The sequence below is a fragment of the Triticum aestivum genome, chromosome 5B, assembly GCF_018294505.1.
Source record: "Triticum aestivum cultivar Chinese Spring chromosome 5B, IWGSC CS RefSeq v2.1, whole genome shotgun sequence".
NCBI classification, from domain to species: Eukaryota; Viridiplantae; Streptophyta; class Magnoliopsida; order Poales; family Poaceae; genus Triticum; species Triticum aestivum.
Window position 1 is genome coordinate 663,359,497 of NC_057807.1, and position 27,708 is coordinate 663,387,204.

Consider the following 27,708-nt stretch of genomic DNA (forward strand, 5'->3'; position numbering starts at 1 on the left):
CATAATATGGTTTACAAAGAAAACTGATTTTTTTTCTCCAACTATAAAAAACTATTTGTGTATATAGTTTGAATTAAGATTTTATTTACTCCCTCCGTGTAAAAAATGCTCTGTACAGATATCACCGTCCTTAAAGGGGCTGAATCGTTTTCCTCCTGTCCCTGGCGCTGGAACCCTAGCCGCCGCCAGGAGACCAATCTTCCAGCACCGTCCTCCGGCGGCTCCCCTCCGCCGGCGACCTCGGTCATCAGTGGTGAGGGGGGCCGCCGGATCCACGCGTGTGGATCGTTTTTACTTTCTCGTAGTTTAGATTTTTAGGATGTTCATCGTATTCGTTTTGGCGGCAACGATGACAACGCTGAATAAAGATTCTTCGGATCCTTTCTTGACAAGGCCATCGGTCCTATGGTTGGGGATGGATTTGGAAACCAGTCTGTTCAAGCAAGGATGGCGTGGCGGCGGCGGCATCCTCGTGGTGGACATGTGTCCTCGGGCTCCGCCGTTGCGACGACGTTTGCTCCAGCGTCGACGCGAAGCTTGGGAGGTAGTCCAGGAGCGGATCCAGATTGTGGTCTTCATCGACGACATCTGAAAGACGGAACATGTGCTGGGTTCGTGGTTCGTGGATGACAGGTATGGTTTTCTTCTGCGACGTCTTAGTCACGGTGGGGTGCCAGATCTGGAGTTCGATGGCGTGTCCGGGGTGTTGCCCCGGTCTGATTCGTTCAACGGTAAGGGCTTCACTTTTGGTGAGCCACCTTGGAGGTCCGCAAAGCTGCATATCAGCGATGGAGCTGCATCGCGCTCGGGTGAGGAGGTGATCCATCATTCTTTTCTTCGGTGGCTGCTGTCATGGTGCCGGAGACCTGCTACAATGCAGAGAAGCCACAGAACACAATCCAGAGACCTGCTACAAACCCCGTGACAATACCGAGGTATAATGACAATGCATCGCCCATGCCCTCATGCTCATCTTCAAGAGCCAGTGTAGTGGTTTCAGTTCGTGAAAAGTTCCTTGAGACGGGTGGGCCACATAGACCTGGGTTACCAATGTAGATGGATGGCTGGTCGTCCAGAGTTCTTAACTGATTTCCAAATGGTATGGTTCATGTCAGATTGTTATATGACAGGTTCAAGTGTGCCAGTACTGTTAGATCCACAAGACTTGTAGGGATTTCACGAGAGAGCTTATTATGCGAGAGATCCAAAGATTCCACTGCCCATAGCTCACCAATCGTTTGAGGGATTATGCCGCTGAGATGATTCCAAGACAAGTTCAAGTTTTTCAATGCGTTGAGCATGCCGATTTCATGAGGAATCTGCCCTGTTAAATTGTTGCAAGAGAAATCATGTTTACCATGTACATGATTCCTGTCGTGTATTCAAGTTGCTGGCCTTTTGTGACCACCCATAGACTATCGGTATAAGCATGCGGGTTCTTGTAGATGGAGACGGCCACAACAAAGTTGACAGTTTTGAAAAGTGCGCCTTGCTGATTGGGAGTATGAGCCATAGCTATGAGATTCCCAAGTGATAGTGGTATCTTTCCTGAGATGTTGTTGTTTGCAATGTCTAAATATTGAAGCCCCTTCATCTTGGTGAGTTCAACAGGGATGCCACCAGTGAGCATGCTTGACCGCAGCCTCAGAAATGCTAAGGATGGTATCTTTGACCAAATCCATGTTGGTAAACGCCCAGTAAATTTATTGCATGCGAGATCAAGGAATTTTAGCTCTTTAAACCTCCGAAGAAAGGTTGGCAATTCTCATGAAAGATTGTTGTTGTTCAAGTTAAGCATAGTAATGAAGGAAATATGCCCTAGAGGCAATAATAAGTTATTATTTATTTCCTTATTTCATGATAAATGTTTATTATTCATGCTAGAATTGTATTAACCGAAAACATAATACATGTGTGAATACATAGACAAACATAGATCACTAGTATGCCTCTACTTGACTAGCTCGTTAATCAAAGATGGTTAGGTTTTCTAACCATAGACATGAGTTGTCATTTGATTAACGGGATCACATCATTAGGAGAATGATGTGATTGACTTGACCCATTTCATTAACTTAGCACTTGATTGTTTAGTATGTTGCTATTGCTTTCTCCATGACTTATACATGTTCCTATGGCTATGAGATTATGCAACTCCCGTTTACCGGAGGAACACTTTGTGTACTACCAAACGTCACAACGTAACTGGGTGATTATAAAGGTGCTCTACAGGTGTCTCCGAAGGTACTTATTGAGTTGGCGTATTTTGAGATTAGGATTTGTCACTCCAATTGTCGGAGAGGTATCTCTGGGCCCTCTCGGTAATGCACATCACTATAAGCCTTGCAAGCAATGTTGCGGGATGATGCATTACATAACGAGTAAAGAGACTTGCCGATAACGAGATTGAACTAGGTATTGAGATACCGACGATCGAATCTCGGGCAAGTAACATACCGATGACAAAGGGAACAATGTATGTTGTTATGCGTTTTGACCGATAAAGATCTTCATAGAATATGTGGGAGCCAATATGAGCATCCAGGTTCCGCTATTGGTTATTGACCGGAGATGTGTCTCGATCATGTCTACATAGTTCTCGAACCTGTAGGGTCCACACGCTTAACGTTCGGTGACGATTTATATTATGAGTTATGTGTTTAAATATACCAAAGGTAGTTCGGAGTCCCGGATGAGATCGGGGACATGACGAGGAGTCTCGAAATGGTCGAGACGTAAAGATCGATATATTGGACGACTATATTCGGACATCGGAAAGGTTCCGAGTGATTCAGGTATTTATCAGAGTACCGGAGAGTTACGGGAATTCGCCGGGGAGTATATGGGCCTTATTGGGCTTTAGGGGAAAAAGAGAGGGGAGGTTGCGCGCCCCCCAAGGCCTAGTCCGAATTGGACTAGGGGGAGGGGCTGCGCCTCCTCCTTCCTTCTCTTCTCTTTTCCCTTTTCTTGACTCCTACTACTACTACTTGGAAGGGGGGGCGGGGGAGGGGGATCCTACTCCTGGTGGAAGTAGGACTCCTCCAGGGCGCGCCATAGGAGGGCCGGCCCTCCCCCCTCCTCCACTCCTTTATATACGGGGGCAGGGGGCACCTCTAGGCACACAAGTTGATCTGTTGATCTCTCCCAGCCGTGTACGGTGCCCCCCTCCACCATATTCCACCTCGGTCATATCGTAGTCGTGCTTAGGCGAAGCCCTGCGTTGGTAGCAACATCATCACCGTCATCATGCCGTCGTGCTGACGAAACTCTCCCGTGAAGCTCTGCTGGATCAGAGTTCACGGGATGTCATCGAGCTGAACATGTGCTGAACTTGAAGGTGCCGTACGTTCGGTACTTGGATCGGTCGGATCGTGAAGACGTACAACTACATCAACCGCGTTGTGCTAACGCTTCCGCTTACGGTCTACGAGGGTACGTGGACAACACTCCCCCCTCTCGTTGCTATTCAACATCATGATCTTCCGTGTGCGCAGGATTTTTTTTGAAATTACTACGTTCCCCAACAAGTAATACTTGAAAATTTGGGTGCAGGAGGGCAATTGGGCATTGTCCCATTTAGTAGGTTCTGGTCTAGAAATTTAATTCCTGCAACTCAAACATGGAGCATGGAATGGTCCCAGAAAAGGATTTTTTGAAAAGCATGAGTATTTGTAGCTTTGGAGTGCCAATATGCAATGGCACTGTGCCCAATAGATTGTTCCCTGACAGGTCCAAGTAGACTAGGTTCTTTGGTAGTGTTGGAATTGGTCTAGCAAGATGATTAAAACTAATATCCAAAACAATTTATTTGGTTCCACGAAACCGAAAAAATGCGGGAAGCCAGCCGAAAATCCGATTTCTAGACAAATGCAACTGTTCAGCATGGTACATAGAGATCCAGAACTCATCAGGTATGGAATCATGTATACAGGTGTTTGAAATATCAAGATAGGTGATCGTTGGTTGGCTAATCCATGCAGGAAACTGGGGGCCTAGGATGCAAGAACTAAAACTCGCTGAAGTTAATTTCAATAAAGTGTTCCTTTTTCTGTCAACCACTATAGTTAACGGATCGTTGGAGATCCATAGAACTTTTATACTGGTCATGTTTATGAAATGGTCTGCAGTAATTGTACCATGTAGGTTGTTTGAGTCTAACCATAATTCCTCCAAATTTGTGAGTTCATGTATACCAACGGGTATCTCTTCGGGTAGTTTATTATTATCGAGTTGAAGTATGAGCAAGCTGCTAAATTGCTCTAGCCGATATGGAAGGCTCCCTCTCAGATTGTTACAGTCCATACAACTCTTGTAACTCATTTGTTGGCAATCTATGAAATAGGTCTTCTGTGTCCCCACTAATGAAGTTCTCTGATAATTGGAGCAGTTGTAGTTTCTTTAGTTTCTTGAAGGTCGATGGCACCATGCCGGAGAAGTTGTTTGTGCTAAGGCTCAATAATTGTATAGAGGTCAAGTTTCCCACTTCGCCAGGTATAGAACCCTGGATTCCACAGTTACTCAGATCAAGGCCTGTGAGCATAGGTAGATCCCAAACCAAGTAGTTGTCTCCAAAGGATGAGTTAAATGAGTTGGACTCGAGGTCGAGTGTATCTAGTGATGTGAGGTTGGAGTGCAACGGCAGTGGCATAATGTTTTGGAGCCCACAAGCAGCTAGTTCAAAGGGTTATCAGGGAGGGGAGCATGTTGACAACATGAGTCCAGTCAACGTTAGCGCTGAGGTCCACCTCAGACATGTCGAGATATTGTAGCTTCTGCGGGCGTGACAACCATCTGAGATCAGGCGAGCAAAAACCACGTAACTGAATTGAGAGGTCAAGGCTGACCAGATTGGATAGGTTCCCGAGGTGGGGAAGGATTCGCCCACCGAAAGATGAGCTGGTGAGGGCGAGATGTTTAAGGCTCCTAAGACCCCCGATGAACTCCGGGATGGGACTACCACTGAAATTGTTGTACGAGAGGTCCAGGTGCTTGAGATGTCGTAGAGTGAGTAAGGAGGAGCTTATCTGACCTCCGATGGCTCCGGGCATGATTTCATCATACAAGTCGGTATCGCTGTTGACATGGAGGCCGACAACGTAACCGATCCGGTAGCTGCACTCGACACCCGTCCACCAGCAGCAGTCCTCCTCGACCCGCCATGACGAAAGGTAGTTGTATGAGGAAGCGTAGAACCCTTTTGTTGGGAACGTAGTAATTTCAAAAAAAATTCCTATGCACACGCAAGATCATGGTGATGGCATACCAACGAGAGGGGAGAGTGTTGTCCACGTACCCTCGTAGACCGTAAGCGGAAGTGTTATGACAACGTGGTTGATGTAGTCGTACGTCATCACGATCCGACCGATCCAAGTACCGAACGTACGGCACCTCCAAGTTCAGCACACGTTCAGCTCGAAGACGATCCCCGGACTCCGATCCAGCAAAGTGTTGGGGATGAGTTCCGTTAGCACGACGGCGTGGTGACGATGATGATGCTCTACCGACGCAGGGCTTCGCCTAAACTCTGCGACGATATGACTGAGGTGGAATATGGTGGAGGGGGGCACCACACACGGCTAAGGAACGATCCGTAGATCAACTTGTGTGTCTAGGGTGCCCCCTGCCCCCGTATATAAAGGAGCAAGGGGGGGGGTGCGGCCGGCCCTAGGAGGAGGTGCGCCGGAGGAGTCCTACTCCCACCGGGAGTAGGACTCCCCCCCTTCCCTAGTTGGACTAGGACTTGGGGGGAAGGAGGAGAGGGGGGAAAGGAAAGGGGGGGGGGTGCCGCCCCCCTTCCTTGTCCTATTCGGACTTGGGGGGGAGGGGCGCGCGGCTGCCCCTTGTCCCCTTTTCCTCTTCCTCCACTAGGCCCACTAAGGCCCATTAGGTCACCGGGGGGTTCCGGTAACCTCCCGGTACTCCGGTAAAATGCCAATTTCACCCGGAACACTTCCAATGTCCAAACATAGGCTTCCAATCTATCAATCTTTATGTATCGACCATGTTGAGACTCCTCGTCATGTCCGTGATCACATCCGGGACTCCGAACAATCTTCAGTACATCAAAACTTATAAACTCATAATAAAACTGTCATCGTAACTTTAAGCGTGCGGATCCTACGGGTTCGAGAACTATGTAGAGATGACCTAGAACTATTCTCGGTCAATAACCAATAGCGGAACCTGGATGCTCATATTGGCTCCTACATATTCTACGAAGGTCTTTATCGGTCAAACCGCATAACAACAAACGTTGTTCCCTTTGTCATCGGTATGTTACTTGCCCGAGATTCGATCGTCGGTATCCAATACCTAGTTCAATCTCGTTACCGGCAAGTCTCTTTACTCGTTATGTAATGCATCATGCCGTAACTAACTCATTAGCTACATTGCTTGCAAGGCTTATAGTGATGTGCATTACCGAGAGGGCCCAGAGATACCTCTCCGACAATCGGAGTGACAAAACCTAATCTCGAAATACGCCAACCCAACATGTACCTTTGGAGACACCTGTAGTACTCCTTTATAATCACCCAGTTACGTTGTGACGTTTGGTAGCACCCAAAGTGTTCCTCCGGTAAACGGGAGTTGCATAATCTCATAGTTACAGGAACATGTATAAGTCATGAAGAAAGCAATAGCAACATACTAAACGATCAATTGCTAGGCTAACGGAATGGTTCATGTCAATCAAATCATTCTCCTAATGATGTGATCCTATTATCAAATGACAACACATGTCTATGGTTAGGAAACATAACCATCTTTCATTAATGAGCTAGTCAAGTAGAGGCATACTAGTGACTATATGTTTGTCTATGTATTCACACATGTATCATGTTTCCGGTTAATACAATTCTAGCATGAATAATAAAAATTTATCATGATATAAGGAAATAAATAATAACTTTATTATTGCCTCTAGGGCATATTTCCTTCAGTCTCCCACTTGCACTAGAGTCAATAATCTAGTTCACATCGCCATGCGATTTAACACCAATATTCACATATGTATGTGATTAATACCCATAGTTCACATCATCATGTGATCAACACCCAAAGGGTTTGTTCACATCGCTATGTGATTAACACCCAAAGAGTACTAAGGTATGATCATGTTTTGCTTGTGAGAGAAGTTTAGTCAACGGGTCTGTCATATTCAGAGCCGTATGTATTTTGCAAATATTCTATGTCCACAATGCTCTGCACGGAGCTACTCTAGCTAATTGCTCCCACTTTCAATATGTATCCAGATTGAGACTTAGAGTCATCTGGATTGGTGTAAAAGCTTGCATCGTTGTAACTTTTTACGACGGGCTCTTTTATCACCTCCATAATCGAGAAACATCTCCTTAGTCCTCACTAAGGATATTCTTGACCGTTGTCCAGTGATCTACTCTTAGATCAAAATTGTATTCCTTTGTCAAACTCAGAGCAAGGTATACAATAGGTCTGGTTCACAGCATAGCATACTTTATAGAACCTATGACTGAGGCATAGGGAATGACTTTTCATTCTCTTTCTTATTTTCTGCCATGATCGGGTCTTGAGTCTTACTCAACTTCATAGCTTTGCATCAAAGGCAAGAACTCCTTCTTTGATTGTTCTATTTTGAACTATTTCAAAAATTTATCAAGGTATGTACTCATTGAAAAAATCTTATCAAGCGTCTTGATCTATCTATATAGATCTTGATGCTCAATGTGTAAGCAGCTTCACCGAGGTGTTTCATTTAAAAACTTTTATTCAAGTATCCCTTTATGCTATCTAGAAATTCTATATCATTTCTGATCAACAATATGTCATCTACATATAGTATCAGAAATGCTATAGAGCTCCCACTCACTTTCTTGTAAATACAGGCTTCACCGCAAGTCTGTATAATACTATATGCTTTGATCAACTTATCAAAGCGTATATTCCAACTCTGAGATGCTTGCACCAGTCCATACATGGATCGCTGGAGCTTGCACATTTTGTTAGTACCTTTAGGATTGACAAAACCTTCTGGTTGCATCATATACAACTCTTTGTTAAGAAAACCATTAAGGAATGCAGTTTTGACATTCATTTGCCAGATTTCATAAAATGTGGCAATTGCTAACATGATTCGGACAGACTTAAGCATCGCTACAGTTGAGAAAATCTCATTGTAGTCAACACCTTGAACTTGTCGAAAACCCTTTTGCGACAAGTCGAGCTTTGTAGACAGTTACATTACCATCAGCGTCAGTCTTCTTCTTAAAGATCCATTTATTCTCAATGGCTTGCCGATCATCGGTCAAGTCAACCAAAGTCCATACTTTGTTTTCATACATGGATCCCATCTCAGATTTCATGGCCTCTAGCCATTTTGCGGAATCTTGGCTCATCATTGCTTCCTCATAGTTCGTAGGTTCATCATGGTCAAGAAACATGACTTCCAGAATATGATTACTGTACCACTCTGGTGCGGATCTTACTCTGGTAGACCTACGAGGTTCAGTAGAAACTTGTTCTGAAGTTTCATGATCAATATCATTAGCTTCCTCACTAATTGGTGTAGGTGTCACAGAAACCAATTTCTGTGATGAACTACTTTCCAATAAGGGAGCAGGTATAGTTACCTCATCAAGTTCTACTTTCCTCCCATTCACTTCTTTTGAGAGAAACTCCTTCTCTAGAAAGGATCCATTCTTAGCAATGAATGTCTTGCCTTCGGATCTGTGATAGAAGGTGTACCCAACTGTCTCCTTTGGGTATCCTATGAAGACACATTTCTCCGATTTAGGTTCGAGCTTATCTGGTTGAAGTTTCTTCACATAAGCATCGCAGCCCCAAACTTTAAGAAATGACAACTTTGGTTTCTTGCCAAACCACAGTTCATAAGGCGTCGTCTCAACGGATTTTGATGGTGCCCTATTCAACGTGAATGCGGCCGTCTCTAAAGCATAACCCCAGAACGATAGCGGTAAATCAGTAAGAGACATCATAGATCGCACCATATCTAGTAAAGTATGATTACGACATTCGGACACACCATTTCTTTGTGGTGTTCCAGGTGGCGTGAGTTGCGAAACTATTCCGCATTGTTTCAAATGTAAACCAAACTCGTAACTCAAATATTCTCCTCCACGATCAGATCGTAGAAACTTTATTTTCTTGTTACGATGATTTTCCACTTCACTCTGAAATTACTTGAACTTTTCAAATGTTTCAGACTTGTGTTTCATTAAGTAGATATACCCATATCTGCTTAAATCATCTGTGAAGGTGGGAAAATAACGATATCCGCCACGAGCTTCAACATTCATCGGACCACATACATCTGTATGTATGATTTCCAACAAATCTGTTGCTCTCTCCATTGTACCGGAGAACGGTGTTTTAGTCATCTTGCCCATGAGGCACGGTTCGCAAGTACCAAGTGACTCATAATCAAGTGATTCCAAAAGTCCATCAGTATGGAGTTTCTTCATGCGCTTTACACCAATATGACCTAAACGGCAGTGCCACAAATAAGTTGCACTATCATTATCAACTCTGCATCTTTTGGCTTCGACATTATGAATATGTGTATCACTACTATCGAGTTTCAATAAAAATAGACCACTCTTCAAGGGTGCACGACCATAAAAGATATTATTCATATAAATAGAACAACCATTATTCTCTGATTTAAATGAATAACCGTCTCGCATCAAAGAAGATCCAGATATAATGTTCATGCTCAACGCTGGCACCTAATAACAATTATTCAGTTCTAAAACTAATCCCGAAGGTAGATGTAGAGGTAGCGTGCCGACCGCGATCACATCGATTTTGGAACCGTTTCCCACGCGCATCATCACCTCGTCCTTGGCCAGTGCTCGCTTATTCCGTAGTCCCTGTTTCGAGTTGCAAATATTAGCAACAGAACAGTATCAAATACCCAGGTGCTACTGCGAGCTCTAGTTAAGGTACACATCAATAACATGTATATCACATATACCTTTGTTCACCTTGCCATCCTTCTTATCCGCCAAATACTTGGGGCAGTTCCGCATCCAGTGTCCAGTTGCTTGCAGTAGAAGCACTCAGTTTCAGGCTTAGGTCCAGACTTGGGTTTCTTCTCTTGAGCAGCAACTTGCTTGCTGTTCTTCTTGAAGTTCCCCTTCTTCTTCCCTTTGCCCTTTTTCTTGAAACTAGTGGTCTTGTTGACCATCAACACTTGATGCTCCTTCTTGATTTCTACCTCCGCAGCTTTTAGCATTGCGAAGAGCTTGGGAATTGTCTTGTTCATCCCTTGCATATTATAGTTCATCACGAAGCTCTTGTAGCTTGGTGGTAGTGATTGGAGAATTCTGTCAATGACGCTATCATCCGGAGATTAACTCCCAGTTGAATTAAGTGATTATTATACCCAGACATTTTGAGTATATGCTCACTGACAGAACTATTCTCCTCCATCTTGCAGCTGTAGAACTTATTGGAGACTTCATATCTCTCAATCCGGGCATTTGCTTGAAATATTAACTTCAACTCCTGGAACATCTCATATGCTCCATGACGTTCAAAACGTCGTTGAAGACCCGGTTCTAAGCCGTAAAGCATGGCACATTGAACTATCGAGTAGTCATCAGCTTTGCTCTGCCAGACGTTCTTAACGTCGTCAGTTGCATCAGCAGCAGGCCTGGCACCCAGCGGTGCTTCCAGGATGTAATTCTTCTGTGCAGCAATGAGGATAATCCTCAGGTTACGGACCCAGTCCGTGTAATTGCTACCATCATCTTTCAACTTTGCTTTCTCAAGGAACGCATTAAAATTCAACGGAACAACAGCACGAGCCATCTATCTACAACAAACATAGACAAGCAAAATACTATCAGGTACTAAGTTCATGATAAATTTAAGTTCAATTAATCATATTACTTTAGAACTCCCACTTAGACAGACATCTCTCGAGTCATCTAAGTGATCACGTGATCCAAATCAACTAAACAATAACCGATCATCACGTGAGATGGAGTAGTTTTCAATGGTGAACATCACTATGTTGATCATATCTACTATATGATTCACGCTCGACCTTTCGGTCTCCGTGTTTCGAGGCCATATCTGCATATGCTAGGCTCGTCAAGTTTAACCTAAGTATTCTGCGTGTGCAAAACTGGCTTGCACCCGTTGTAGATGGACGTAGAGCTTATCACACCCGATCATCACGTGGTGTCTGGGCACGACGAACTTTGGCAATGGTGCATACTCAGGGAGAACACTTCTTGATAATTTTTAGTGAGAGATCATCTTAAAATGCTACCGTCAATCAAAGAAAGATAAGATGCATAAAGGATAAACATCACATGGAATCAATATAAGTGATATGATATGGCCATCATCATCTTGTGCTTGTGATCTCCATCTCCGAAGCACCATCGTGATCACCATCGTCACCGGCGCGACACCTTGATCTCCATCGTAGCATCGTTGTCGTTTATGCCATCTATTGCTTCTACGACTATCGCTACCGCTTAGTGATAAAGTAAAGCAATTACAGGGCATTTGCATTTCATACGAGAAAGCGACAACCATATGGCTCCTGCCAGTTGCCGATAACTTCGGTTACAAAACATGATCATCTCATACAATAAAATATAGCATCACGTCTTGACCATATCACATCACAACATGCCCTGCAAAAACAAGTTACACGTCCTCTACTTTGTTGTTGCATGTTTTACGTGGCTGCTACGGGCTTAGCAAGAACCGTTCTTACCTACGCATCAAAACCACAACGATAGTTCGTCAAGTTAGTGCTGTTTTATCCTTCGCAAGGACCGGGCGTAGCCACACTCGATTCAGCTAAAGTGAGAGAGACAGACACCCGCCAGCCACCTTTAAGCACGAGTGCTCGTAACAGTGAAACCAGTCTCGCGTAAGCGTACGCGTAATGTCGGTCCGGGCCGCTTCATCTCACAATACCGCCGAACCAAAGTATGACATGCTGGTAAGCAGTATGACTTGTATCGCCCACAACTCACTTGTGTTCTACTCGTGCATATGACATCTACGCATAAAACCTGGCTCAGATACCACTGTTGGGGAATGTAGTAATTTCAAAAAAAAATCCTACGCACACGCAAGATCATGGTGATGGCATAGCAACGAGAGGGGAGAGTGTTGTCCATGTACCCTCGTAGACCGTAAGCGGAAGCATTATGACAACGCGGTTGATGTAGTCGTACGTCTTCACAATCCGACTGATCCAAGTACCGAACGTATGGCACCTCCGAGTTCAGCACACGTTCAGCTCGATGACGATCCCCGGACTCCGATCCAGCAAAGTGTCGGGGATGAGTTCCGTCAGCACGACGACGTGGTGACGATGATGATGCTCTACCGATGCAGGGCTTCCCCTAAACTCTGCGACAATATGACTAAGGTGGAATATGGTGGAGGGGGGCACCGCACACGGCTAAGGAACGATCTGTAGATCAACTTGTGTGTCTAGGGTGCCCTCATGCCCCCGTATATAAAGGAGCAAGGGGGGTGCGACCGGCCCTAGGAGGAGGTGTGCCGGAGGAGTCCTACTCCCACCGGGAGTAGGACTCCCCCCTTCCCTAGTTGGACTAGGACTTGGGGGGGAGGAGGAGAGGGGGGAAAGGAAAGGGGGGGCGCCGCCCCCCTTCCTTGTCCTATTCGGACATGAGGGGGAGGGGCGCGCGGCTGCCCCTTGTCTGTTGGGGAACGTTGCAGAAAATTAAAAATTTTCCTACGGTTTCACCAAGATCCATCTATGAGTTCATCTAAGCAACGAGTCAAGGGAGTGAGTTTGCATCTACATACCACTTGTAGATCGCGTACGGAAGCGTTAGAGGGAGCGGTGATGATGGAGTCGTACTCGCCGTGATTCAGATCACCGGAGATCCTAGTGCCGACAGACGGCACCTCCGCGTTCAACACACGTATGGAGCGTGTGATGTCTCCTCCTTCTTGATCCAGCAAGGGAGAAGGAGAGGTTGATGATGATGGCTCCAGCAGCAGCACAACGGCGTGGTGGTGGTGGAACAGCAGCACTCCGGCAGGGCTTCGCCAAGCACGTGACGGAGGAGGAAGAGGTGTAGCAGGGGGAGGGGGCGCCAGGACTTCAGGGTGCGGCTGCCCCTCTCCCCCCTCCCTTTATATAGGCCCCCGGGGGGGTGCCGGCCCTGGGAGATTCAATCTCCCAAGGGGGCGGCGGCCAAGGGGGGAGGAGTGCCCCCCAAGGCATGTGGTGCGCCCCCCCCCACCCTAGGGTTTCAACCCTAGGCGCAGGGGGTGGGCCTAGGGGGCGCACCAGCCCACTATGGGCTGGCTCCCCTCCCACTTCAGCCCATGGGGCCCTCCGGGATGGGTGGCCCCACCCGGTGGACCCCCGGGACCCTTCCGGTGGTCCCGGTACAATACCGGGTGACCCCGAAACTTTCCCGATGGCCGAAATACCACTTCCTATATATAATTCTTTACCTCCGGACCATTCCGAAACTCCTCGTGACGTCCGGGATCTCATCCGGGACTCCGAACAACATTCGGTATACTGCATACTCATATTCATACAACCCTAGCGTCACCGAACCTTAAGTGTGTAGACCCTACGGGTTCGGGAGACACGTAGTCATGACCGAGACGGCTCTCGGGCAATAACCAACAGCGGGATCTGGATACCCATGTTGGCTCCCACATGCTCCTCGATGATCTCATCGGATGAACCACGATGTCGAGGATTAGAACAACCCCGTATACAATTCCCTTTGTCATTCGGTACGTTACATGCCCGAGACTCGATCGTCGGTATCCCAATACCTCGTTCAGTCTCGTTACCGGCAAGTCACTTTACTCGTACCGTAATGCATGATCCCGTGACCAAACACTTGGTCACTTTGAGCTCATTGTGATGATGCATTACCGAGTGGGCCCAGAGATACCTCTCCGTCATACGGAGTGACAAATCCCAGTCTCGATCCGTGTCAACCCAACAGACACTTTCGGAGATACCTGTAGTGCACCTTTATAGTCACCCAGTTACGTTGTGACGTTTGGTACACCCAAAGCACTCTTACGGTATCCGGGAGTTACACGATCTCATGGTCTAAGGAAGAGATACTTGACATTGGAAAAGCTCTAGCAAAACGAACTACACGATCTTGTGCTATGCTTAGGATTGGGTCTCGTCCATCACATCATTCTCCTAATGATGTGATCCCGTTGTCAATGACATCTAATGTCCATAGTCAGAAACCATGACTATCTGTCGACCAACGAGCTAGTCAACTAGAGGCTCACTAGGGACATGTTATGGTCTATGTATTCACACGTGTATTACGATTTCCGGATAATACAGTTATAGCATGAATAAAAGACAATTATCATGAACAAGGAAATATAATAATAACCCTTTTATTATTGCCTCTAGGGCATATTTCCAACAGTCTCCCACTTGCACTAGAGTCAATAATCTAGTTACATTGTGATGAATCGAACACCCATAGAGTTCTGGTGTTGATCATGTTTTGCTCGCGAGAGAGGTTTAGTCAACGGATCTGCGACATTCAGATCCGTATGTACTTTGCAAATATCTATGTCTCCATCTTGAACATTTTCGCGGATGGAGTTGAAACGACGCTTGATGTGCCTGGTCTTCTTGTGAAACCTGGGCTCCTTGGCAAGGGCAATAGCTCCAGTGTTGTCACAGAAGAGTTTGATCGGCCCCGACGCATTGGGTATGACTCCTAGGTCGGTGATGAACTCCTTCACCCAAATAGCTTCATGCGCTGCCTCCGAGGCTGCCATGTACTCCGCTTCACATGTAGATCCCGCCACGACGCTCTGCTTGCAGCTGCACCAGCTTACTGCTCCACCATTCAACATATACACGTATCCGGTTTGTGACTTAGAGTCATCCAGATCTGTGTCGAAGCTAGCGTCGACGTAACCCTTTACGACGAGCTCTTCGTCACCTCCATAAACGAGAAACATGTCCTTTGTCCTTTTCAGGTACTTCAGGATATTCTTGACCGCTGTCCAGTGTTCCTTGCCGGGATTACTTTGGTACCTTCCTACCAAACTTACGGCAAGGTTTACATCAGGTCTGGTACACAGCATGGCATACATAATAGATCCTATGGCTGAGGCATAGGGGATGACGCTCATCTCTTCTTTATCTTTTGCCGTGGTCGGGCATTGAGCCGAGCTCAATCTCACACCTTGCAGTACAGGCAAGAACCCTTTCTTGGACTGATCCATTTTGAACTTCTTCAAAATCTTATCAAGGTATGTGCTTTGTGAAAGACCTATGAGGCGTCTCGATCTATCCCTATAGATCTTGATGCCTAATATGTAAGCAGCTTCTCCAAGATCCTTCATTGAAAAACACTTATTCAAGTAGGCCTTAATACTGTCCAAGAATTCTATATTATTTCCCATCAAAAGTATGTCATCTACATATAATATGAGAAATGCTACAGAGCTCCCACTCACTTTCTTGTAAACGCAGGCTTCTCCATAAGTCTGCATAAACCCAAACGCTTTGATCATCTCATCAAAGCGAATGTTCCAACTCCGAGATGCTTGCACCAGCCCATAAATGGATCGCTGGAGCTTGCATACTTTGTCAGCGTTCTTAGGATCGACAAAACCTTCCGGCTGCATCATATACAGTTCTTCCTTAAGATGCCCGTTAAGGAATGCCGTTTTGACGTCCATCTGCCATATCTCATAATCATAGTATGCGGCAATTGCTAACATGATTCGGACGGACTTAAGCTTCGCTACGGGAGAGAAAGTCTCATCGTAGTCAATCCCTTGAACTTGCCGATAACCCTTAGCGACAAGTCGAGCTTTATAGATGGTGACATTACCATCCGCGTCCGTCTTCTTCTTAAAGATCCATTTGTTTTCTATCGCTCGCCGATCATCGGGCAAGTCAGTCAAAGTCCATACTTTGTTTTCATACATGGATTCTATCTCGGATTTCATGGCTTCAAGCCATTTGTTGGAATCTGGGCCCGCCATCGCTTCTTCATAGTTCGAAGGTTCACCGTTGTCTAACAACATGATTTCCAGGACAGGGTTGCCGTACCACTCTGGTGCGGAACGTGTCCTTGTGGACCTACGAAGTTCAGTAGTAACTTGATCAGAAGTACCTTGATCATCATCATTATTTTCCTCTTCAGTTGGTGTAGGCATCACAGGAACATTTTCCTGAGCTGCACTACTATCCCGTTCAAGAGGTAGTACTTCATCGAGTTCTACTTTCCTCCCACTTAGTTCTTTCGAGAGAAACTCTTTTTCCAGAAAGGATCCGTTCTTGGCAACAAAGATCTTGCCCTCGGATCTTAAGTAGAAGGTATACCCAATGGTTTCCTTAGGGTATCCTATGAAGACGCATTTTTCCGACTTGGGTTCGAGCTTTTCAGGTTGAAGTTTCTTGACATAAGCATCGCATCCCCAAACTTTTAGAAACGACAGCTTAGGTTTCTTCCCAAACCATAATTCATACGGTGTCGTCTCAACGGATTTAGACGGTGCCCTATTTAAAGTGAATGTAGCTGTCTCTAGAGCGTATCCCCAAAATGATAGCGGTAAATCGGTAAGAGACATCATAGACCGCACCATATCCAATAGAGTGCGATTACGACGTTCGGACACACCGTTACGCTGAGGTGTTCCAGGCGGCGTGAGTTGTGAAACGATTCCACATTTTCTTAAGTGTGTACCAAATTCGTGACTTAAATATTCTCCTCCACGATCCGATCGTAAGAATTTTATCTTTCGGTCACGTTGATTCTCTACCTCATTCTGAAATTCCTTGAACTTTTCAAAGGTCTCAGACTTGTGTTTCATCAAGTAGACATACCCATATCTACTCAAGTCATCAGTGAGAGTGAGAACATAACGATATCCTCCGCGAGCCTCAACGCTCATTGGACCGCACACATCGGTATGTATGATTTCCAACAAGTTGGTTGCTCGCTCCATTGTTCCGGAGAACGGAGTCTTGGTCATCTTGCCCATGAGGCATGGTTCGCATGTGTCAAATGATTCATAATCGAGAGACTCCAAAAGTCCATCAGCATGGAGCTTCTTCATGCGCTTGACACCAATGTGACCAAGGCGGCAGTGCCACAAGTATGTGGGACTATCGTTATCAACTTTACATCTTTTGGTATTCACGCTATGAATATGTGTAACATTACGCTCGAGATTCATTAAGAATAAACCATTGACCATAGGGGCATGACCATAAAACATATCTCTCATATAAATAGAACAACCATTATTCTCGGATTTAAATGAGTAGCCATCTCGTATCAAACGAGATCCAGATACAATGTTCATGCTCAAACTTGGCACCAAATAACAATTATTAAGGTTTATAACTAATCCCGTAGGTAAATGTAGAGGTAGCGTGCCGACGGCGATCACATCGACCTTGGAACCATTCCCGACGCGCATCGTCACCTCGTCCTTCGCCAGTCTCCGCTTATTCCGCAGCTCCTGCTGTGAGTTACAAATATGAGCAACGGCACCGGTATCAAATACCCAGGAGTTACTACGAGTACTGGTAAGGTACACATCAATTACATGTATATCAAATATACCTTTAGTGTTGCCGGCCTTCTTATCCGCTAAGTATTTGGGGCAGTTCCGCTTCCAGTGACCCTTCCCCTTGCAATAAAAGCACTCAGTCTCAGGCTTGGGTCCATTCTTTGACTTCTTCCCGGCAACTGGCTTACCGGGCGCGGCAACATCTTTGCCGTCCTTCTTGAAGTTCTTCTTACCCTTGCCCTTCTTGAACTTAGTGGTCTTATTGACCATCAACACTTGATGTTCTTTCTTGATTTCAACCTCTGCCGACTTCAGCATTGAAAATACTTCAGGAATGGTCTTCACCATCCCCTGCATATTATAGTTCATCACAAAGCTCTTGTAGCTTGGTGGGAGCGACTGAAGGATTCTGTCAATGACCGCCTCATCCGGGAGGTTAATGTCCAGCTGGGACAGGCGGCTGTGCAACCCAGACATTTTGAGTATATGCTCACTGACAGAACTGTTTTCCTCCATCTTACAACTATAGAACTTGTCGGAGACTTCATATCTCTCGACCCGGGCATGAGCTTGGAAAACTAGTTTCAGCTCCTCGAACATCTCATATGCTCCGTGTTGCTCAAAACGCTTTTGGAGCCCCGGTTCTAAGCTGTAAAGCATGCCGCACTGAACGAGGGAGTAATCATCAGCACGTGTCTGCCAAACGTTCAAATCGTCTTGCAGTGCTGGGAGAGCAGGTGGGTCACCTAACGGTGCTTCAAGGACATATGCTTTCTTGGCAGCTATGAGGATGATCCTAAGGTTCCGGACCCAGTCCGTATAGTTGCTGCCATCATCTTTCAGCTTGGTTTTCTCTAGGAACGCGTTGAAGTTCATGTTGACATGAGCGTTGGCCATTTGATCTACAAGACATATTTTGCAAAGATTTTAGACTAAGTTCATGATAATTAAGTTCATCCAATCAAATTATTTAATGAACTCCCACTCAGATTTGACATCCCCTTAGTCATCTAAGTGTTACACGATCCGAGTTGACTAGGCCGTGTCCGATCATCACGTGAGACGGACTAGTCATCGTCGGTGAACATTCTCATGTTGATCGTATCTTCCATACGACTCGTGTTCGACCTTTCGGTCTCCGTGTTCCGAGGCCATGTCTGTACATGCTAGGCTCGTCAAGTTAACCCTAAGTGTTTTGCATGTGTAAAACTGTCTTACACCCGTTGTATGTGAACGTAAGGATCTATCACACCCGATCATCACGTGGTGCTTCGAAACGACGAACTTTAGCAACGGTGCACAGTTAGGGGAGAACACTTCTTGAAATTGTTGCAAGGGATCATCTTATTTACTACCGTCGTTCTAAGTAAACAAGATGCATAAAACATAATAAACATCACATGCAATTATATAAAGTGGTGACATGATATGGCCAATATCATATAGCTCCTTTGATCTTCATCTTCGGGGCTCCATGATCATCTTGTCACCGGCATGACACCATGATCTCCATCATCATGATCTCCATCATCGTGTCTTCATGAAGTTGTCACGCCAACGACTACTTCTACTTCTATGACTAACGCGTTTAGCAATAAAGTAAAGTAGTTTACATGGCGTTCTTCAATGACACGCAGGTCATACAAAAATAAAGACAACTCCTATGGCTCCTGCCGGTTGTCATACTCATCGACATGCAAGTCGTGATTCCTATTACAAGAACATGATCTCATACATCACAATATATCATTCATCATTCATCACAACTTCTGGCCATATCACATCACATGACAATTGCTGCAAAAACAAGTTAGACGTCCTCTAATTGTTGTTGCATCTTTTACGTGGCTGCAATTGGGTTCTAGCAAGAACGTTTTCTTACCTACGAATAACCACAACGTGATTTTGTCAACTTCTATTTACCCTTCATAAGGACCCTTTTCATCGAATCCGCTCCAACTAAAGTGGGAGAGACAGACACCCGCCAGCCACCTTATGCAACTAGTGCATGTTAGTCGGTGGAACCGGTCTCACGTAAGCGTACGTGTAAGGTTGGTCCGGGCCGCTTCATCCCACAATACCGCTGAAGCAAGATAAGACTAGTAGCGGCAAGCAAGTTGACAAGATCTACGCCCACAACAAAATTGTGTTCTACTCGTGCAATAGAGAACTACGCATAGACCTAGCTCATGATGCCACTGTTGGGGAACGTTGCAGAAAATTAAAAATTTTCCTACGGTTTCACCAAGATCCATCTATGAGTTCATCTAAGCAACGAGTCAAGGGAGTGAGTTTGCATCTACATACCACTTGTAGATCGCGTACGGAAGCGTTAGAGGGAGCGGTGATGATGGAGTCGTACTCGCCGTGATTCAGATCACCGGAGATCCTAGCGCCGAACGGACGGCACCTCCGCGTTCAACACACGTACGGAGCGTGTGACGTCTCCTCCTTCTTGATCCAGCAAGGGGGAAGGAGAGGTTGATGATGATGGCTCCAGCAGCAGCACAACGGCGTGGTGGTGGTGGAACAGCAGCACTCCGGCAGGGCTTCGCCAAGCACGTGACGGAGGAGGAAGAGGTGTAGCAGGGGGAGGGGGCGCCAGGACTTCAGGGTGCGGCTGCCCCTCTCCCCCCTCCCTTTATATAGGCCCCCAGGGAGGGCGCCGGCCCTGGGAGATTCAATCTCCCAAGGGGGCGACGGCCAAGGGGGGAGGAGTGCCCCCCAAGGCATGTGGTGCGCCCCCCCCCCCCACCCTAGGGTTTCAACCCTAGGCGCAGGGGGTGGGCCTAGGGGGGCGCACCAGCCCACTATGGGCTGGCTCCCCTCCCACTTCAGCCCATGGGGCCCTCCGAGATGGGTGGCCCCACCCGGTGGACCCCCGGGACCCTTCCGGTGGTCCCGGTACAATACCGGGTGACCCCGAAACTTTCCCGATGGCCGAAATACCACTTCCTATATATAATTCTTTACCTCCGGACCATTCCGAAACTCCTCGTGACGTCCGGGATCTCATCCGGGACTCCGAACAACATTCGGTATACTGCATACTCATATTCATACAACCCTAGCGTCACCGAACCTTAAGTGTGTAGACCCTACGGGTTCGGGAGACACGTAGTCATGACCGAGACGGCTCTCGGGCAATAACCAACAGCGGGATCTGGATACCCATGTTGGCTCCCACATGCTCCTCGATGATCTCATCGGATGAACCACGATGTCGAGGATTAGAACAACCCCGTATACAATTCCCTTTGTCATTCGGTACGTTACATGCCCGAGACTCGATCGTCGGTATCCCAATACCTCGTTCAGTCTCGTTACCGGCAAGTCACTTTACTCGTACCGTAATGCATGATCCCATGACCAAACACTTGGTCACTTTGAGCTCATTGTGATGATGCATTACCGAGTGGGCCCAGAGATACCTCTCCGTCATACGGAGTGACAAATCCCAGTCTCGATCCGTGTCAACCCAACAGACACTTTCGGAGATACCTATAGTGCACCTTTATAGTCACCCAGTTACGTTGTGACGTTTGGTACACCCAAAGCACTCTTACGGTATCCGGGAGTTACACGATCTCATGGTCTAAGGAAGAGATACTTGACATTGGAAAAGCTCTAGCAAAACGAACTATACGATCTTGTGCTATGCTTAGGATTGGGTCTCGTCCATCACATCATTCTCCTAATGATGTGATCCCATTGTCAATGACATCTAATGTCCATAGTCAGAAACCATGACTATCTGTCGACCAACGAGCTAGTCAACTAGAGGCTCACTAGGGACATGTTATGGTCTATGTATTCACACGTGTATTACGATTTTCGGATAATACAGTTATAGCATGAATAAAAGACAATTATCATGAACAAGGAAATATAATAATAACCCTTTTATTATTGCCTCTAGGGCATATTTCCAACATTGTCCCCTTCTCCTCTTCCTCCACTAGGACCACTAAGGCCCATTAGGTCACCGGGGGGTTCCGGTAACCTCCCAGTACTCCGGTAAAATGTCGATTTCACCCGGAACACTTCCGATGTCCAAACATAGGCTTCCAATATATCAATCTTTATGTCTCGACCATTTCGAGACTCCTCGTCATGTCCGTGATCACATCCGGGACTCCGAACAATCTTCGGTACATCAAAACTTATAAACTCATAATAAAACTGTCATCGTAACTTTAAGCGTGCGGACCCTACGGGTTCGAGAACTATGTAGACATGACCTAGAACTATTCTCGGTCAATAACCAATAGCGGAACCTGGATGCTCATATTGGCTCGTACATATTCTACAAAGATCTTTATCGGTCAAACCGCATCACAACATACGTTGTTCCCTTTGTCATCGGTATGTTACTTGCCCGAGATTCGATCGTCGGTATCCAATACCTAGTTCAATCTCATTACCGGCAAATATCTTTACTCGTTATGTACTGCATCATTCCATAACTAACTCATTAGCTAAATTGCTTGCAAGGCTTATAGTGATGTGCATTACCGAGAGGGCCCAGAGATACCTCTCCGATAATCGGAGTGACAAAACCTAATCTCGAAATACGCCAACCCAACATGTACCTTTGGAGACACCTGTAGTACTCCTTTATAATCACCCAGTTACGTTGTGACGTTTGGTAGCACCCAAAGTGTTCCTCCGGTAAACGGGAGTTGCATAATCTCATAGTTACAGGAACATGTATAAGTTATGAAGAAAGCAATAGCAACATACTAAACGATCAATTGCTAGGCTAACGGAATGGGTCATGTCAAACACATCATTCTCCTAATGATGTGATCCCATTAATCAAATGACAACACATGTATATGGTTAGGAAACATAACCATCTTTGATTAATGAGCTAGTCAAGTAGAGGCATACTAGTGACTATATGATTGTCTATGTATTCACACATGTATCATGTCTCCGGTTAATACAATTCTAGCATGAACAATAGACATTTATCATGATATAAGGAAATAAATAATAACTTTATTATTGCCTCTAGGGCATATTTCCTTCAACTTTGTCTCGGGCCGCAATGTATATATATGGCCGAAGCCTTGATGTACAAGTTTGAGAGAGAGAGAGAGATCGTGATCCTCTCGAGAGGTTACAGGAGATACGGGAGAGATGAAGAGATAGATAGGGATACAAGTTAAACCACTTTCCTATCCCTATACACTTTATATTCTAACGTCCCCCCACAATCTAAACCCTATTTGCCAAGGTTGAGATTGTACTTGAAATCATCTAACCTCCTCATTGCCAGAGGCTTTGTGAATCCATCAGCAAGTTGATCACCTGTTGGAATAAACCTTATATCAAGCAGTTTGCGTGTCACTCTTTCTCTGGCAAAGTGAAAATCAACTTCAATATGTTTTGTCCGTGCATGAAAACCAGGATTAGCTGAAAGATAGGTTGCACCAATGTTATCACACCATAATCTTGCAGCCTGTGGAACTTTAATTCCAAGTTCATGTAGAAATGTCTGAATCCACATCACTTCAGCTGTTGCATTAACCAAAACTTTATACTCAGCCTTAGTGCTTGACCGTGAGACTGTTGCATGTTTTCTTGCACTCCATGACACAAGGTTTGTTCCCAGAAACACAGCAAAACCACCTGTTGACCTTCTATCATCAGCACACCCTGCCCAATCTGCATCAGAGTAAGCTGACACAAGCATAGATGAAGACTTGACAATCTGAAGACCAAGTCCCTCTGTAAACTTGAGATACCTCAATATCCTTTTGACTGCTGTCCAATGAATAGTAGTAGGAGCATGCAAATATTGACATACTTTGTTAACAGATTATGAAATATCAGGACGTGTAAGAGTCAAGTACTGCAATGCACCTACAACACTTCTATAGTTTGTTGCATCATCTGACCCAAGTGCTTCTCCACTTTCAACAGTAAGTTTTTCTGAAGTAGAGATAGGTGTACTGACTGGCTTACACTTTTCCATACCTACCATTCTGAGAATGTCAGTGGTATATTTCTCTTGTGTAAGAAGTATGCCATCCTTTACCTTCTTGACCTCAATTCCAAGAAAGTAATGTAGATCTCCCAAGTCTTTAAGAGCAAACTCCAGCTTTAAATCCTTAAGCAGACAAGTTGTAGCATCTGAGCTGGAACTGGCAACAATTATATCATCAACATAAACAAGAACAAATATAGTAACATTGTTCTTATGATAAAAGAATAATGAGGTATCTGCCTTTGATGGTGTAAACCCAAGCTTTTGCAACTGTGTACTTAGCCTTGAGTACCAAGCTCTTGGGGCCTGTTTTAACCCATACAATGTTTTTTCCAACTTACAGACATAATGTGGTGTGTTCTTGTTTTCATATCCTGGTGGCTGCCGCATGAACACTTCTTCCTCAAGAACACCATGAAGAAACGCGTTCTGAACGTCTAGCTGTCGTAGGCTCCAATCTCTGGAAATAGCAATAGACAATACAAGTCGAATAGTAGCTGATTTAATAACGGGACTAAAGGTATCCTCATAATCTATACCAAACCTTTGCTTAAAACCTTTTGCAACTAGTCTGGCTTTGTATCTGTCTATACTTCCATCAGCTCACATTAGCATCCCTCTTTGGTGGAACTAACCGCCAAGTTTTGTTTTGAATAAGTGCATCATATTCAACATCCATAGCCTTCTTCCAATCCTTGTGTGCAAGAGCATCATGCAAATTTGTTGGTTCAACGGTACTTGTGAGAAACGCACGCTTAAGTTTATCATACCTGATTGTACCATCCATATATTTCTTCTCCTTAACAATACCTGAATGAGATCGTGTATGACGGAGAGGAACTGAAGTTTCTGCAGAACTAGCCACAGAAGATCCGTTCGGCACAAAAAATCCGTCTGGTACAGAGGCAGACACACTCTCCCCCTTGCCAGTAGCATCAGGACTCGTGGCACGGGGCGAGGCGCTGCTGTGCGGGCTAGTGGGCTCCGCGCCTGGCGGGCTGTCGGCCACCGAACCAGAGGCGTTGGTTGGCTCCGCGCCTGGATGGCTGTCGGCCACCTGACCGGCCGTCACGGGAGACACGAGGCGATCCGCCTGGGATCCCGCACCCGTCAGACTGCGGCGCGGATCAGCCTCGGATCGCGTAGCTGCAGCGCCAGGTGAATCTTCCTGGGATCTGGCGCCTGATCCTGTTTTAGCTGCATCTACACACATAAAATCATGTCCTGTGGCTGCACAATCAACATTAGATTCAAAATTTTCCATGGAATTTTCCACATGATCAGTTCTAATTAATTCACCCCCGTGATCAAGAGAAGATAGAGGATCGGAAAGAAGTGAGATGTCAGCACACAAAAGAGCTCCCACATTAGGATGAAGTTTAGCAAATGGAAATAATGTTTCATCAAAAATGACATCACGAGAAATATAGATACGACCTGATGAGATTTCTAGACATTTGTATCCTTTATGAAGATTACTATAGCCGAGAAACACTCATTGTGTGGACCGAAACTCAAGTTTATGGGTATTGTAGGGACGCAAATTTGGGTAGCAAGCACACCCAAAATTTTTGAGAGAGCTATAGTCTGGTTTTTGATGAAACAAACGTTCCAAAGGAGTAGTGTTGCCAATGACTCGACTAGGCAAACGATTGATAAGATAAGTAGCCGTGATAAAGGCCTCATCCCAATATTTAAGTGGCATTGATGCATGAGCTAAAAGAGACAAACCAACTTCCACAATATGATGGTGTTTGCGTTCGGCTGAACCGTTTTGTTGATGTGCATGAGGACAAGAGACATGATGAATAATGCCAACGCTACGGAAGAAAGAGTTGAGTTTCTCATATTCTCCTCCCTAGTCACTTTGGACTGCAAGGATCTTTCTATCAAATTGTCTTTCAACAAGTTTTTGGAATTCTTGGAAAACAGAAAAGACTTCAGATTTGAACTTAAGCAAATATATCCATGTGAATTTGCTATAATCATCAATAAAACTGACATAGTATTTCTTTCGACCAAAAGAATCTCTTGCATGACCCCATACATCACTGAAAATAAGCTCTAAAGGAGCATGAGACACACTATTTGACAAGGGATAAGGAAGTTAGTGACTCTTTGCACATTGACAAGCTTCACAAACTGACTCACTTTCGGGACTACGTGATAATGAAAGATTGCCTTTATTGACTACTTGCTTGACTATATTTGGAGAAGGATGACCTAATCTTTGGTGCCATTTGGCTAAGGAGGGCTTGATGGCAGAATAAACTTGACGATGACACTTTCGATCAAAGACTCTTGATGTGATGGGATATAATCCTCCAATGCATCTACCGTGATGGATGAGCTCCTTCGTTGCCCGATCCTTTATGAAAAAATAGGTATGATGAGTTTCAAAGAAAACATTATTGTCGGAGGTTAAACGAGATATGGAAGCTAGATTTTTATCGGCTTGAGGAACATGAAGGACATCTTTAAGGATAATATCACGTTTAAGGCTAGGGGAATTAATAGAAGATTGACCAATGTGAGAGATGTCCATACCTCCACCGCTTGCGGTGTGAATTTGATCTTTGCCGTGATACCTCTCTCGGAGGGCAAGCTTCTCTAGCTCGTTCGTGAGATGGTCCGTAGCTCCAGAATCAGTGTACCAGACCGTGTCACCATCAGCTCCGCTGTGCTCCCGCATGGCTGCAGCGACGTGCTTTGTATCAGGCACGAAGTCCTCATCATACCGGTGCCAGCAGTCAATGACTTCATGGCCCGGTTTCTTGCACAGCTGCATCTAGGCCGACGGTTGTTGTTGTTGTAGCCGCCGTTGTAGCCGCCGTTGTAGCTGTTGTTGCCGCGGTCACCACCGCTGCTGTTTCCGCTTTCGCGCCACTGCTGTCCACGCCCACGACCACGTCCGCGGGAAGCGACGTTGACAGAGGACTGGCGCAGATTTCCTCCTTGAAGTATGCTGAGGCGGGCGTCGAAGCTCAGGAGCTGGCTATACAGCTCCTGAACCGTAACAGGTTCGACCCGCACCGCCAAGGCCGAGATCACAGGGTTGTAGTCGATGTCGAGGCCGGCGATGACATGGGAGATGATCTCGGCGTCTCCGAGCGGTGCACCGGCGCAGGCAACTTCATCTGTAAGGGTTTTAATTTTCCCAAGATATTCTGCCATGGTTAGATTACCTTTCTGCAGATTGGTGAGCGCCATCCTCGTGTTGATCATCTGGGCTTGTGTTTGCGCAGCAAACATGGCATGGATGGAGTTCCATACCTCGGCCGGCGTCTGGAGCATCGCTACTTGGGCAAGGACCTCTCGAGACAGAGACCCCATGAGGTACCCTTGTACCTGTTGCTGCTGCGCAAACCAGATCGATCTGGCGTAGTTGAAGACCTGCTCTTCCGTCCCATTGTTGTTGATGGTGATGGTGGCAGGGGGCGCCGGACTTGTGGCGTCGAGGAAGTGCTCCATCTGTGCTCCTTTGATCTGAGGTAGCACAACAGCCTTCCAGAGGAGAAAGTTCGTCCTCGTAAGCTTCTCTGATGGAGGCGGACCGAGAGAGGGCGAGCTGCTGGAGGTGGAAGATGAGGCAAAGGTGGAGGGTGTGGATAAAGTGGACAGAGCGCTCATGGTGGATGAGGGCATGGTGGCAGCAGCGGTGGACGGCGTGGTACCTGACATGGTTACCTCTCTTCTCGATCTCGGTTCCTCTCTTTTTCCGATCAACTAGATGGATTCCTTCTCGAGGGCTAGACGTACGAGAGGAAGGGCTCTAATGACCATATGAGGAAGCGTAGAACCCTTTGTCTCGGGCCGCAATGTATATATATGGCCGAAGCCTTGATGTACAAGTTTGAGAGAGAGAGATCGATCATGATCCTCTCGAGAGGTTACAGGAGATACGGGAGAGATGAAGAGATAGATAGGGATACAAGTTAAACCACTTTCCTATCCCTATACAGTTTATATTCTAACAAGTTGCTCGGGTCGGTGAGGCCGGCCTTGAAGGCGAGAAGCGCATCCCGCTCGCGGGGGATGCATGTGATGTTCGTTGTGTGTGGTTGTGGTGGCGGCAGCGCAGGCACGACTATGGCCGACGAGCTCCGGATGAACCACGTCGCTAGGACTATTAGGGTCACCGTCGCTTGGATCAGCCGTTCTCTCCTGGACAT

General features: G+C 46.0%; 2 pseudogenes; both read right to left on the reverse strand.

The window, feature by feature from the left end:
• Positions 1-869: 869 nt before the first annotated feature.
• On the reverse strand, positions 870-27,708 carry LOC123115207 (receptor-like protein EIX2; annotated as a pseudogene).
• LOC123118166 (uncharacterized) lies at positions 26,512-26,650 on the reverse strand (annotated as a pseudogene).